The 13,993-nt window shown below is 41.3% G+C and overlaps 1 non-coding gene across 1 annotated transcript; it reads left to right on the top strand.

Moving 5' to 3' along the window:
- Positions 1–8,788: 8,788 nt before the first annotated feature.
- LOC135269347 (U7 small nuclear RNA) lies at positions 8,789–8,850 on the top strand. The gene has a single exon (XR_010337652.1). It is a non-coding gene; the product is annotated as a U7 small nuclear RNA (small nuclear RNA).
- The last annotated feature ends 5,143 nt before the right edge of the window (positions 8,851–13,993 follow it).

The following is a 13,993-nucleotide window of genomic DNA, read 5'->3' as shown; positions in this document are numbered from 1 at the left end:
CACACATCAGGCATTTAATACATGGAAGATATTTTAGTTGTTTGCAACTGTAACATTTCATGAAAGCAGTCATAAACAATATGTTTTAAAAATAGGCATAACTGTATTTTAATAAAATTTTATTTACAAAAATAAGCAGCTGGTGAACTTGTTTGGCCCATGAACCACAGTTTTCTGGACCCTGTATTAAAACACTTTTTCTTTTTTCATTACACTTTAAGTTCTGGGATACATGTGCAGAACGTGCAGGTTTGTTACATAGGTATACATGTGCCATGGTGGTTTGCTGCACCCATCACTCCATCATCCAGGTTTTAAGCCCCACATGCATTAGGTATTTGTCCTGATGCTCTCCCTCCCCTTGGCCCCCACCCACTGACAGGCCCCGGTGTATGATGTTCCCCTCCCTGTGTCCGTGTCTTCTCATTGTACAACTCCCACTTATGAGTGACAACATGTGGTGTGAAACATCGTTTCTTGAGGACTATTGTATGCAACTTAAAACATTTCAACTTATACCTTGTCAAATACTTGACACAGGACTCAACTGGGGAATGCTGTGAACATCCTTTATAAAAATCAGAAAGATTGGTTTTTATAATGATAAATGATAAGCAAATGATAGCTAATCAAACTAAATTGACTTTACTTGGTCTGCTATCTGCTGTAATGTCTAGAACTGCCCTGTCTATGAAAACACAGAAAAATGTAAAGCCAGTAACAATGATAATATTCTGAGTAGTTAGAACCAGCAGCGTGTTAATATGTGGGGAAAGTAAATGACATGGAAACCATTCATGACAATATTACCTTGTACCTGGAGCTTTCTCCGAAGGGCTGTGACTACCCTGCAGCTGTTGCTTGCTTGATACACTGTAGGTATTCAGTATATACATGTTAGTTGATTGACTCTTCTGATGAGTCTTCAAGGAAGAAGAGAAGCAGGCATGTATTCTGGAAATCTTAGTATTTCTATTGTGTAGAGTGTTTTGGTATTTCTAGGGCTGAGGAAAGGAAGGCAAAGCAAGGTGAAATAGTTTTTGGTTCAGTACAATGAAAAAGGAAAGGTACTGGGATGGCTGCTCTTCAGATAGAAACTTTTATTTATTTTTATTTATTTTTATTGTATTTTAGGTTTTGGGGTACATGTGAAGAACATGCAAGATTGTTGCATAGGTACACACGTGGTAGTGTGATTTACTGCCTTCCTCCCCTTCACCTATATCTGGCATTTCTCCCCATGATATCTCTCCCCAACTCCCCACGCCCCGCTGTACCCTCCCCTATTTCCCCCCAACTGACCCCAGTGTGTAGTGCTCCCCTCCCTGTGTCCATGTGTTCTCATTATTCAACTATAAGGACACATGCACACGAATGTTCATTGCAGCACAGTTTACAATAGCAAAGACCTGGAACCAACCTAAATGCCCATCAATGATAGACTGGACAGGGAAAATGTGGCACATATACACCATGGAATATTATGCAGCCATCAAAAATGATGAGTTCGTGTCCTTTGCAGGGACATGGATGAACCTGGAAACCATCATTCTCAGTGAACTGACCCAAGAACAGAAAATCAAACACCGCATGTTCTCACTCATAGGCGGGTGTTAAACAGATAGAAACATTTTATGGCAACAAACATTATTGAGCAACTACTAAGTGCCAAGTGCTAGGATGAGAATGGGTCGAGGGGAGTAGAATAGCCAGTGGCTTTTGCTTCTCCTACAAAAAGTTAAGTCATGTACCTAGAACAGAGAAAGTGGCTGTGTTAAAGAAAGCAAGAGGACAGCTTAGAACTAGAGGCGTTAAACATTCCAGCCAGCTGTGTAAGTCGAGTATCTGGAACTAATATCTCTTGGTGTCTTTGTTTCTGGCCCCAATGTCATCCATTTTCTTTTTTCCTGTTTTGTTTAGTACTTGCCTTCAACTGGGGGTAAAAAAAGCCTCTTGTGCAAAAGTCATTGAGACATTGTAAACGAAAGGGCCCACATCATTAGTGTGTATGGTTGGACCCGGAAATGGCTTAAACACAAACACAGCAGACTCTAGGCAGCCCTTATTGTATAACTTTAGGAAGATCCCATTCATGGGGTGAAAAGAACATTCCGAGTCTTCATTCCAGGTCCCAACACTAGAAGCTGCCTTTAGCCATAGAAGTCATCACCAGTGATTTCTGCTTCCTCTGCCTGTTGGGGTGGGAATATTCCCACTGCGTCCGCCAAGGCAGCATGGCAGAGCTAAGCTACGACCCTGGAAGAATGTTTTCGTAGGAATCATGTTATCTGGAGTCTTGAGTTTTATAGATGCCAAGTCCTACCTGTTCTCTTTTCTTAAGGTGTTGGGCCTGCTCCTATACCACACAGCTGGCACCCCTAAGGAAGTGCATGAGGGAGTTCATCTCAGTCAACCAGGCACCATTCAGGTCCTTGGTCCCAAGCCATTTTTTGCTCTGCACTAATTCCCAATCTTTCTGACTTCTACCCTCATTTTTCATTATCAGTCTCACCTTATCCTACATTCCTCACATTCAGTATTGCTTCCCCAGAAAACACCATTGCCTCCTTTTTTTTACTGGTATCTAAACTCCCTTACCCTGTGGAGATGGGGCTTGATGAGGCTCTCATAGTGCTAAGAGTTGTTTGTAAGAATATCCTGTGTATAGCTACAAAGCATGCTCAAATTGAGATGGTGTGCAGAGAGGAGAAGCAAGTGGGAACTCAAAGTCAATAAAGCAGAGAAAGGCATGAAAATGTGTCAGGAAGATGGGTAGGCAGTGATGGGCAGTTATTGAAAGTCAAACTATATGGTTTGGGAATAGAGGCACAGTGAAATGAGAGTCAACATTAGCATATTGAAAAATCAAGCAAGCAAGAGGACAAGTCTAGCTGGATATCTGAAATTAGCATTATTATTGTTATTATTATTATTGAGACAGGGTCTCACTCTGTCACCAAGGCTGCAATACAGTGGTGCCATCACAGCTCACTGCAGCCTCTATTTCCTGGGCTCAAGTGATCCTCCCACCTCAGTCTCTCAAGTAGCTGGGACCACAAACAGGCACCACCCAGCTAATTTTTTTTTTATTTTTGTAGTGATGAGATCTTGTCATGTTGCCCAAGTTGGTCTTGAATTCCTGTGCTCAAGTGACCCTCTCATTTTGGCCTCCCAACGTGCTGGATTTATAGGTATGAGCACTACACCAAGCCCACGCAGGCATATTATTCATGGCCAATCTGATACCTCCTCCAACTATGGCGTGGTACGTGGAAGGACCTGATGGATTTAGAGGGCCAAATGGTGGACACCACTGTATGAGGTAGGCTAGCCTACACTGTGCTAACTACCCACAATTTTAGTGGCTTTATGTAATACACATTTCTAGTTCATTCATGCTACATATCATACACGGGTTTTCATCTAGAAAGAGGTTGCTTACATCAATAGCTTACCAACCATTAAATGTTCTGGCCTAGGATTGCCTCACATCACTTCTGCTCATGGTTCATTGGCCTGAGCTAATCCTCTGGCCCTGCCCATCAATTCTTCTTGAGCACTAATTGAGCCACAGACAGCCTCAGATGATATCTATGGCTACACCAGGGCCTTGACATTGGCAGAGCCCCTCCGTGAATGGCACTTTGTCCAGGTTCACTTTAGCTCCACACTTGGGTCTTGGACAGTAAAACTTCCAATACAACAGCCCATCTGCTGGCCACATATAACATTACTCTATGGGAAAACAAACTCTGGGTTTTAAAAAGTCATCTCACAAATTGACCTTGAAAATTTGCCTATTAGTAAGTTGGAAATGGCCTTAGTGATCCTAAGCCTAGGATGGTCATGTGGCAAAATTGTCCCACATGTGAGCAATGACAATTTATAATAACCTTCTCCTCCCATGTTCCCTCTCCCAGTGAATGGCACCACCATGTACCCAGTTGTACAAGCCAGAACTCTCTGCTGCCTTCTCTGCCACCAATCTCTCCCTCATTCACTATACTGCAATCCCAATGGATTTTTTCTTTTTTTTTTTTTTTTGAGATAGAGTCTAGCTCTGTCACCCAGGCTGGAGTGCAGTGGCATGATCTCCACTCACTGCAATCTCCGCCTCCCAGGTTCAAGAGATTCTTCAGCCTCAGCCTCCCAAGTAGCTGGGATTACAGGTGCATGCCACCACGCCCAGCTAATTTTTGTATTTATTAGTAGAGTCGGGGTTGCACCATGTTGGCCAGGCTGGTCTCAAACTACTGACCTCAGGTGATCTGCCTGCCTTGGTCTCCCAGAGTGCTGGGATTACAGGCGTGAGCCACCGCACCCAGGACCAGTGGACTTTCTTCTGTTGCTTATATACTCCAAGCTTGTTCTTGTTTCCAGGTCTTTGTATTTGTTGTTCTTTCTGCCTGGCATATATTTCCAAACTACCTTTAATATTAATTTAGCTATCCCTTACCTTTAGGAATGTAGATGAACTCACCATCGTTGGCTAGTGACTCAGGGCCAATCACTAGAATGGAAGCTCTGTGAAAGCAGAGACTATTGTGTACCCTTTGGAATTTAGTAAGAGCTCAATAAATACATGCTGACTGGATGAATGGCCATAGTAAGTCACCAGTGAAGGCAGTACAGAGTGCCTCTTTTCACTCTATACTCTTGGGTATAATGTATGACCTGTTTCATTTCACTGCCAGTTGGGGCAGTGTAAGGGTACAAGTGGCTTCACAGAGTTTCCTTCCATGCTTCTGCCCTCCTCCTTTGGGTGGAGATTTCAGACTCAGGAGCAGCTTCGATGGTTTTTGTTTGTTTGTTTGTTTTTTGCCTCTGTCTCATAGACCAATAACTGACCTCAGGCCCCAGTGCTCTGGAAATGACAGACTAAAAACCTGTTCTATTATTTCTTCTGTGAAATGTATTTTCATATAATAATTTTGGGATCACACACATTGTTTCAAGTACACATTTTCCAGTAGGTTGAGTTCAATATCTCTCTCCTCCCCTTCTCTCATCCCCTACCTCACATCCACCAGATTTTAAACTACATAAAGGCAGGAATTGTATATATTTTTGTTTTCTACTCTATTCCTAGCATCCAAAAGTAAGGCTGGAACAGAATTAATAAGCATTCAACCAATGTTTGTTGAATTAATTAGTAAGTCCAGAGATGAGTTACCCCTCACTCCTGGTTTATAAACCATGTTATACACAGAAGAGAAATCTTTATTTGAGCTATGATCACTGGTCACCAGCCTTATTGTTTAGTTAAGGTTGATCAAACTATATAGTTAAGGTTGGTCAAGCTGTACTGAAAGTACTTTACCTGACAGGTCAAGTGGAACTTACTTTGGTTATCCCATATGGGCCATATAAAGTGTCACTGGGATCTTAGAGAACAAGAATCCCGTATAACTTTCAACACATTAAAATTTACATACAGCCAAGGTGGTGGCTCATGTCTGTAATCCCAGCACTTCGGGAGGTCAAGGGGAGCAGATTGCCTGAGCTCAGGAGTTCTAGACTACCCTGGGCAACATAGTGAAACCCTGTATTTACTAAAAATACAAAAAATTAGCTAGGTGTGGTAGTGCAGGCCTATAGTCCCAGCTACTCAGGAACCTGGGAGACTGTGGTGGGAAGATTGCTTGACCCTGCGAGGCAGAGGTTGCAGTGAGCCAAGATTGTGCCACTGCACTCCAGCCTGGGCAACAGGAGTAAGACTGTGTCTCAAGAAAAAAAAAGTTAGGGCCAAGCGCAGTGGCTCATGCCTGTAATCCCAGCACTTTGGGAGGCCAAGGAGGGCAGATCACAAGTCAGGAGTTCAAGACCAGCCTGTCCAACATAGTAAAACCCCATCTCTCCTAAAGATACAAAAAATTAGCCAGGCGTGGTGGCGCACACCTGTAATCCCAGGTACTTGGGAGGCTGAAGCAGGAGAATCACTTGAACCCAGGAGACAGAGGTTGCAATGAGCTGAGATTGTGCCGTTGCAGTCCAGCCTGGGTGACAGGGTGAGACTCTGTCTCAAAAAAAGAAAAAAAAAGTTATATACCTTCTCCTATGATAATGACAGTGACTGCAAAAGTAATAATAATAATGACAACATTATCATTTATTGAGTGCTTGTTATATGCCAAGCACCTTGCTAAGAGGTTTGCATGCATTGCCTCATTTAATCTTAACAACAGTATGAGCTCCTTCCTCTCCATGGCCTCAGTTTCTCCTGCAAGTAAGTAGGACACAACCCAGTGACAGAGGGCGGGGAATGGAGAAAGCAATAACCAAGAGCTACAGCAGGAAGATTCTCTGCTTCCCAGGAGCTAGTGACCGATTTCTTTGTCTAGCTTTATTAATGCATTCTTTAATGCTGAAGATGAGCATTAAAAATACATTTTCAGTCTATTCAGTGCTGCCAAAAAGAAATGCATCCATTTCCCACTTACCATATTGGAGTTGCTTCAAACATAATTCCTATATATTCCAATGGGAAACTATTCATGGAACAAATTCAAAAATTAACAGTTGTGCTATTTTGTTCTCCCTGGCAGGAGATACTTGTACATTGACAGGTGGATGATTTCTAGAGGTCGATGGGCCTGGTGGGCTGATTTTAAGTAAATGGCCAACCTTCCCTTCCCTCCCTCCTCAGGCTCTTTCTAAAGAGAAAGGTGTGCTAGATGTGTCATGAAAACTTCCCTCTTGAACCTGCCCGTGTTTGCCCACCTGAGCCTCGGAGATGTTTACTTTATTGTGAGAGCTGTTATGGTGCTGTATACAAACGGAGCTCTCTTGTCTCCCACTTTCAGCATTTGATGAATTTGTTTTTGAGGCACCATCCTTCAGTATTTTTCATTTGATTTACCTTTTTTCCAAAGCTTTCTCATAGTCCTCGTAGGAACCAAGACAAGGTATACAATTTGGCAGCGAGTAAACTGGGATTTAATAAGCCCCCTGCACAATCCAGCATGTCTACAAATATCTTGTAGGATTAGGCTCCCCAGCTTTATTTGGAACTGTATGCAGCTGACCTGAATAATGAAAGTTATGATTCCCTTCTGAGCATTGCTTCATTAGAATCCCCTTACAAAATAAGAAATAAGACTCATCTCATCAGCTCGATTTTATGGCATCTGATTAGACCACTATTTTTCTCAGCAGGTCCCTTTTCTTTAAACTGTTGACTATGGACGGTCTGCTGAATAGAATGAACTTTGGACCACTAAATTGCAGCATTATGGTTATTTTGTGTAATTTATGAAAAACGGGAGAAGCCATGATCACTTACTTCTTGTTGCTAATGATATCTCCATTTATTTGAACAGGTGTGTGTTTGGAATATTCGTCCCACTCCCAATACTCAACCTGGAACACTGCCCAAGTAGGGACTCCAAAAATAATATTGAAGGTATAGTCTCTACAGATGGTAAATTAAAAATTTATGGCACCTGCACACATCTTCATGATTGTCTCCTATCAGCAGCCTTTCAGGAAGCTATGCATTTTAATTATGTTTACCTAATAAGTCCCTCTGTTTGTTGTTTGACTTATAATTCAACAAATTTGGTAAAAGCCCAAGTGGGCTGTCAGTGTAACGTCTTCCGTTAGTACATCATCATCTCCCTATTTTGAGATATAAGGCAAGGTGTTGAAATTATATAGTCATTATTTCAAGCATTATGATTCAAGTGGTACAACATGCCAGTCTTTTCTTGTTAATGGGAAATGCACAGTCGAAACCACATTACAAATATAAAGCTATCCTAAAACACTATACTCCACCTGCTTGGTGGGATAGGCCAGAGAAATGGACATTCCCAGCACAGTCCCTCCTTTCACATGGCTCACCTTCCCAGAGGCTACTTTCTACCTGAATCAGTGATCTTCCAAAATAGTGACTTGTAGAGGCTACAGATTACCTCTAGATGATGGCCAGATGTGCTTTTCTCAAGCATCTGGGAGCTAGGAGATCAGTGTGGTGAAGTGGTGAGCAAAGACTTGCACTTCAGAGTAAGCCAGAACTGGGGTTGCATCAATTGATGCAATTGGTGTTCTATCAGTTGATGGCCTTGTGACCTTGGGTAAGTCTTTCCTCTTCCTGAGTCTTGGTCACCTAATTTGGAAAACAGAGATGTGAATGCCTCCCTCATTGGGCCATTTTAAGGGTTAGAGAGGAGAGCACATGTAAAGTGCCCTAGCGTAGTGCCTGATTCACCGTAGACACTCAACAAATGTTAATGAATGTTACCTTTAAGGAAGCAAAGCCCAGCGTTAAGGGTCAAACCTACCTGACAGTCTCTGGTCATTACAGGACATCTCAGGACATTTCCAAAACAAAAATAGTTTTACTCAACACTCATTTTAGAAATTAGTGTTAGAATGCCTAGGGAATGGATGATAGGGCAGGTATATGACAAAGTCACCCTGAAGGCCAAACAACAAAGGGGTTTCTTCTCTGGACAAAGCTAGGCTCAAAGTTCTTTTTGGTTACGATCTACACTGGGACATTGGACTGGCACCTTTTGACAGTGACATAAGCCTTCTCAAATAAGTAACATTTCTCTTTGCAACTGGCTTTTTTGAGTGGAATGATGAAGTTTGCTTGTGTTTGTGTGGGCAGACCCACATAACCCTGGCACTGATAAATATTCAGTATGTCTTTATGTTTTCACAGTAAGCAGCATTGAAAAGTGGTCAGTTTGTTTGTTTGTTTGATTTTGGTTCTTAGAGAGACACCTGTAATCGTGCTGATGCTCATGTGCTAAAAACTATGAACTCAATAGAGAAGAAGATATAGTGTTACAGCTCTTTTGGAATTTGTCTAGCAAGTTTCTCAGTTTTCCCTGGAAAACTCTAAAAAAACAAAGGAGAGAGGGGTGCATGGAAGAATGAGCACAAGAGAGGAAGCATCTTACAGTTTATAAACATCTGAACACTGGGTCTCTATAAAGATTCTGTGGTTCCATCGCTACTTGGCCACAGACATGCTCTTTCAAAATTCTGTGTTTGAAGTTATGTTAGTAACAACTGATGCCTATTCTTCAATGACTAATCTAATTTTCAGCACAGCCATCTGAAATAGTTTTGCTTTCTTTCTCTAGGTCTGTTCTATACTCCTAACTCTCCAGGAGTTTCCAAGGAATAAAATCTCTTCCAAAACCTTTCTCTTGCAACAACTGGACCATACTGAAAGCTGAGTCCCACAATCATAATCTAGGTTAGCATGTAATCGTTGTTAGTGGGGTCCTCCCTTTCACCAGGCTTGTGTTTGTATTGGGGAGCAAGCAGTTTTTGCTAGAGCAGCACTGCCGTCTCTCTACACTTCACCTGGTTGGTGGGATGGGCCAGAGAAGTGGACATTGCCAGCACAGTCTCTCCTTTCACATCAGCTCACCTGCCCAGAGGATACTTTCTACCATCTATACTGGGCTCTGCACCAAGGATTCAGCAGTGACCAAGAGGAAACTTGGGCCCTTCTCTCCAGGATCTGACATCATTTAGTGAGGAGCCAGACAACTAAATAAAGAAGAAAATAACATTAAATATACAGGATGATTATCACAGTGGTAAGGGGAATGAGGGAACCTTCTGGGAGCATAAAGGAGGTGCATCTAAGCAATTACCAACTGCATCATCGAGTGTCGAGTCAGACAGATTAAATTTAATAAACCTTGCCTCTAAGCACCAACCTGATGGTCACTCTGACAACACATATATTGAGTATCCTCTCTAGGTCAGACCTGTGCTAGGAGCTGGGGGGATATAAGGAAGAATAAGACATAGCCCATGCTCTTAAAGAGCTCACAGTCTAATGGAGAAAACCTCCAAATAAATGAACACTTTCAGCACAGTGCAGAGATGGAGTCATGCACAAAAAACTATGGAAAAACAGAGATGGGGCCCCTAACACTGTAAGTCGGAGAAGGCTACTCCAAAGAGATTACTCCTGAGCTGATTCTGAAGGGATGAATAGAACTTAGCTGCTTTAAAAAATATGGACAAGGTCAATTCAGACAGAGGGAATTTCATGGTCAGGAGTGTGGAGATGAGACTGAGCATGGAGGTTGGGGAATGAGGCTTGAGCCATAAGCAGCGGTCAGAGAATGAAGGACCTTGTATCCCACTCTGTGTATAACTGGAAAACTTGGCCTTGATCCTGTGTAAAAACAAATCAGATGTTGTCGGGGGAGGCGGGAGGCGATTCTAAAGACAGAGGTATAAGCCAGGAGGGTGCCAGGCTATTACAGTTCAAGGGAGAAGTGATGATGATCTGAGCTAGCCCAGTAAGAGCAGCAAAAAATAGAAGGGAGATGCAGAGCTGCTTGGGAGGTAGGCGGATGAGTTGATTGATCGGTTGTGTGGCAAAGGCAGAGGGAGGAGTTTATGATGACTTCCAGTTTTCTAGTTTGTGTCCTGCCAGGATTGCAGATACAGAAGGAGCAGGGGTAGCAGAGGCAGGAGGGGAATGATGAAATCAATTTTGGACATGTCAAGTTTGAGGTCCGTCTGGATCATCCTGGTATGAATGGCTCCCAAAGAAACTGATTTTGCAGAAAACATGATGCTTGCTGCTTGCTCTTCTTTACTTATATAAATTTGAAGAGGTGACATATAATCTGATAATCTCAAATAGACATAGAAAAGACATCAAGGCAGCCAGGAACCAAGCATTAAAACTCTCCCATATATAGAGTGAGCAAATAAACGTCATTAGACCAGCAGATGCACCCAACCTACCTTGCATTTCCCTGTTTGATGTTGCTGCTATTTGAGTGCTGATGTCTAAGTAACTGTGCCGCAAAGTACACTGGGAAGGAGAACAAATTGCCAAAATTGTCTCAAGATCTACTTTTCTTTTGACACGCACTATGACTTCTGTGGCAAATGGAAAATAAATAAACCCAAACATAAAAGAAGAATTGCAGGCCCATGTTCTTCTCAAGTGACTTTTAAGGGGAGGCAAATGGAAATGTTCACTTTGCTCTTATTTTTATTACTTTTTAAAATAATAACTTTATTTTTGTAGAATTCACATACGCTGCAATCAAATCCTCTGATGTTACTCCTAAGATGGTACAGCTGTAAGCATGAGCACTGTCACCCTGAGATGATAGTGGTTTCAGCATGGCTCTGTTTGTCTTTTTACCTCCACTAAGCTCTCTGCCTCCTTCTATTAAACTAAATGAATTTCTGGCTGATTGCTCAATTATTCTTCAATAATTTTGGGAATATAAGTTGCTCCACAGTTTGATCCAATTACATTTAAGCAGGGGTAGCTTTATGACATGATTCTTTGAGATTTGTTCTAACCCCAAGAAGACTCCTCTTAGCTGGATCTTTCCCTTGTTCTCTCTGATAAAGGAGATAGTCTATGCTTAAGCTTTGTGCTCTTATAGAACTATCAGCCTCGTCTTAATTGCTCACCATCAAAATCTCCATCATTTTCCAGAGCATCCTTAGGTTTTAACTTATACATACTCTGTCAAACAAAGTCAGATTTTTTTAAGGAGAACTTCAAGCTATATCTGTTCTTATGCACTGACTCTCCCCCAGGGCAAAATTTCTGAGCCACTACTTTGAGCTTTGGGAATCTCTGGCCTTGCTGGGTTGCTTCTCCCAGTATGAAACCTCTGCTCTACAAACTAGCTGCAGTGAGAGTCATCAGGGCCCCATTATTCTTGGGCTGTTGCACCCGGCCTATAGAGACAAGCCTAGTATATATACAAGGTCTGAGTGGAGGTAGGGAATACCCTACCTCTCAGCTGCACTAATCAGGAATCCAACCTTGATCATTTGGAGTTGGAGAGAATGAGAAATGCTGCTAGCCAGATCCTCCTCATGGGATGCCATATTTCTTGACTGAGATATGAGGGGAGAGGAAACCCCATCTTCTTGACCACACCCACTCAGAGTGGAACTTCCACTAAACTGAGCTTAGTGAGGGGCAGATAAAAGGGAGCTAGTCATGACTGAAATACCACAGACTCTTGCTGCTCTTGCTGAGATTTATTGGGTTTTCTTGAATAAATGTTTCACTTAATGGATGTCCTTAAGGTAATTTTTAGAGATTTTGAATGACTAATTTTTTAAGAACAGTTTTCACTAATTATGATATATGTCCACAGTGCAATTCACACAGCCATTTTAGAAGTGAAATTCTTTATCACTTTTTAATACATTATTCGTTTGTGTTTATGTAAACAAATTATTGACTTCTGAAGTATATATGGAGTATGAGTTGGGAAATAAGACCAAAAGGATATCTTGCTCTTCAGTTGGAAAAGTTAAAAAAAAAAAAAAAAAAGAAATGAAGAGAATAATGGAGAAAGCATGGCTTTTTCATGGTAAATGGAAAATACAAAGTGTGATCTCATAGATGACCAGGTTCCAACCTGCATGATCCTTTCTATGCGCAAAAGCATAAGGAAATGGATTCTAAAGTAATTTGGAATAATTTTGCACATTTAAAACTATAACCTTGCCAGAGATACTAGTGATGAAATTTTCACAAATGTAGTAAAAATCAGTCAAGTCCAATCACTTGAACAGGCCACTTGTGGTCCATTCTAAACCACCTTGTGCCCAAAGAGGGAAACACGTAGAAGGAAAAGTGTGGCTTTGTTACTTATGAGTAACGACTATTGTCAAGTTATTCAATGACTTTGTGCCTCAGTCACCTCACTTGCTTGTCTGCATCAATTGAGAAATTACATGAAAATGATGAGAAGTATTATATGAGGAATAAGGCCTTTAAAACTAGGGTAAGTTTAACATATCTTGAAATGACCTTATTTTATGAAGATGGAATACTTCTTCCTAAGAGGATAAAATAAAGGAAAGCTGCTTTTTGCCTGTGAACTGAGTTTAACTCTATGAAAAACTTCAAGCGATAACAAGGAATGAAATAATAGTACTTTCAATCGAAGTTTGGTTAATAAGTCAAAACTAAGATGTATTTCTTCTGAAACTCAGCCAAAAGTCAATGCTGCATGAAGTACATGGGCTCGAGCCTGATTTTTTGGCCTTGGGTACCGGTTTGGCCACTTTCTAGCCAAAAGATCTTGGGCAAATTACATAACCTCTACACACCCCAGTACAGTGAGTTTAATACCTTATGTGTTGTTATGAGGCTTTAATGAATTAAAAGATGTAAAGATGCATGAGTAGTGCCTGGCACACAGTAAGGAAGTGTGAGTGATGGTGATGATGATGATGATGACAGTTGGGAGATTTGTCCTTGTTGAAAGTTGTCATCCTGCACCAAATGAAGCCTGTCAGATTTCCTAAAAATCTACTGTCTTTCCTCCGAGAGGAATTACAGAAAGACAGTGGAGAAGATGTCTCCAATGCAAAGTCATAGATCATCAAGATGGCCAATGTGAGAAAAGTCAAATCCCTTGTTCTGGGCATCAAGTTCCTAGAAATGTTGGAACTGACAGCATGTCTGATTCAGTGATGCCATTCAAGACATTTAGCCAAGGGTGATGCTCTAGGATGAAATTAAGAGGGAAATGACAAATAAACTATGGCAACTAATCAATACATAGCCCAGTATGAAGCTAATGGTCCATTTCAAGAGCAGGAGCTGGCCTTTGCAGAGCCCGCCTTTTTTTGTGGTCAGAATTGAGTCTTGTTATAATCGTGTTGAGAATTGCAGAGATTAGTGTCCTAAAATCATTGACATTGCATTATGAATATTTCTTTGCCTTTGTGTTCCTTAATAGTTAGAAAATTATATATATACAGTTATTGCAGTGATCCTATTTTAATAATGCAGCATAATGAGATTCATTTGAAATTATACTGAAACTTTAAAATTGGAGAAGAGAGATAGACAGACATTATCAGGGCTATATATGGATTCCAGATTAAATAAAAGCAGAAGTATATATCTTTTATCTTCAGATTCATCTACATTACAATAATTGCTACCTTAGTTCCAATGTGCTTGTTAAGTCTAGCACCTCAGCCTAGTCTCCTTTTACAAGCATTAACATCT

The sequence above is a fragment of the Aotus nancymaae genome, unplaced genomic scaffold (assembly GCF_030222135.1).
Source record: "Aotus nancymaae isolate 86718 unplaced genomic scaffold, 86718_ANA_hifiasm-v0.15.2.pri h1tg000004l, whole genome shotgun sequence".
Lineage (NCBI taxonomy): Eukaryota > Metazoa > Chordata > Mammalia > Primates > Aotidae > Aotus > Aotus nancymaae.
This window is presented reverse-complemented; position numbering and strand designations above follow the sequence as displayed.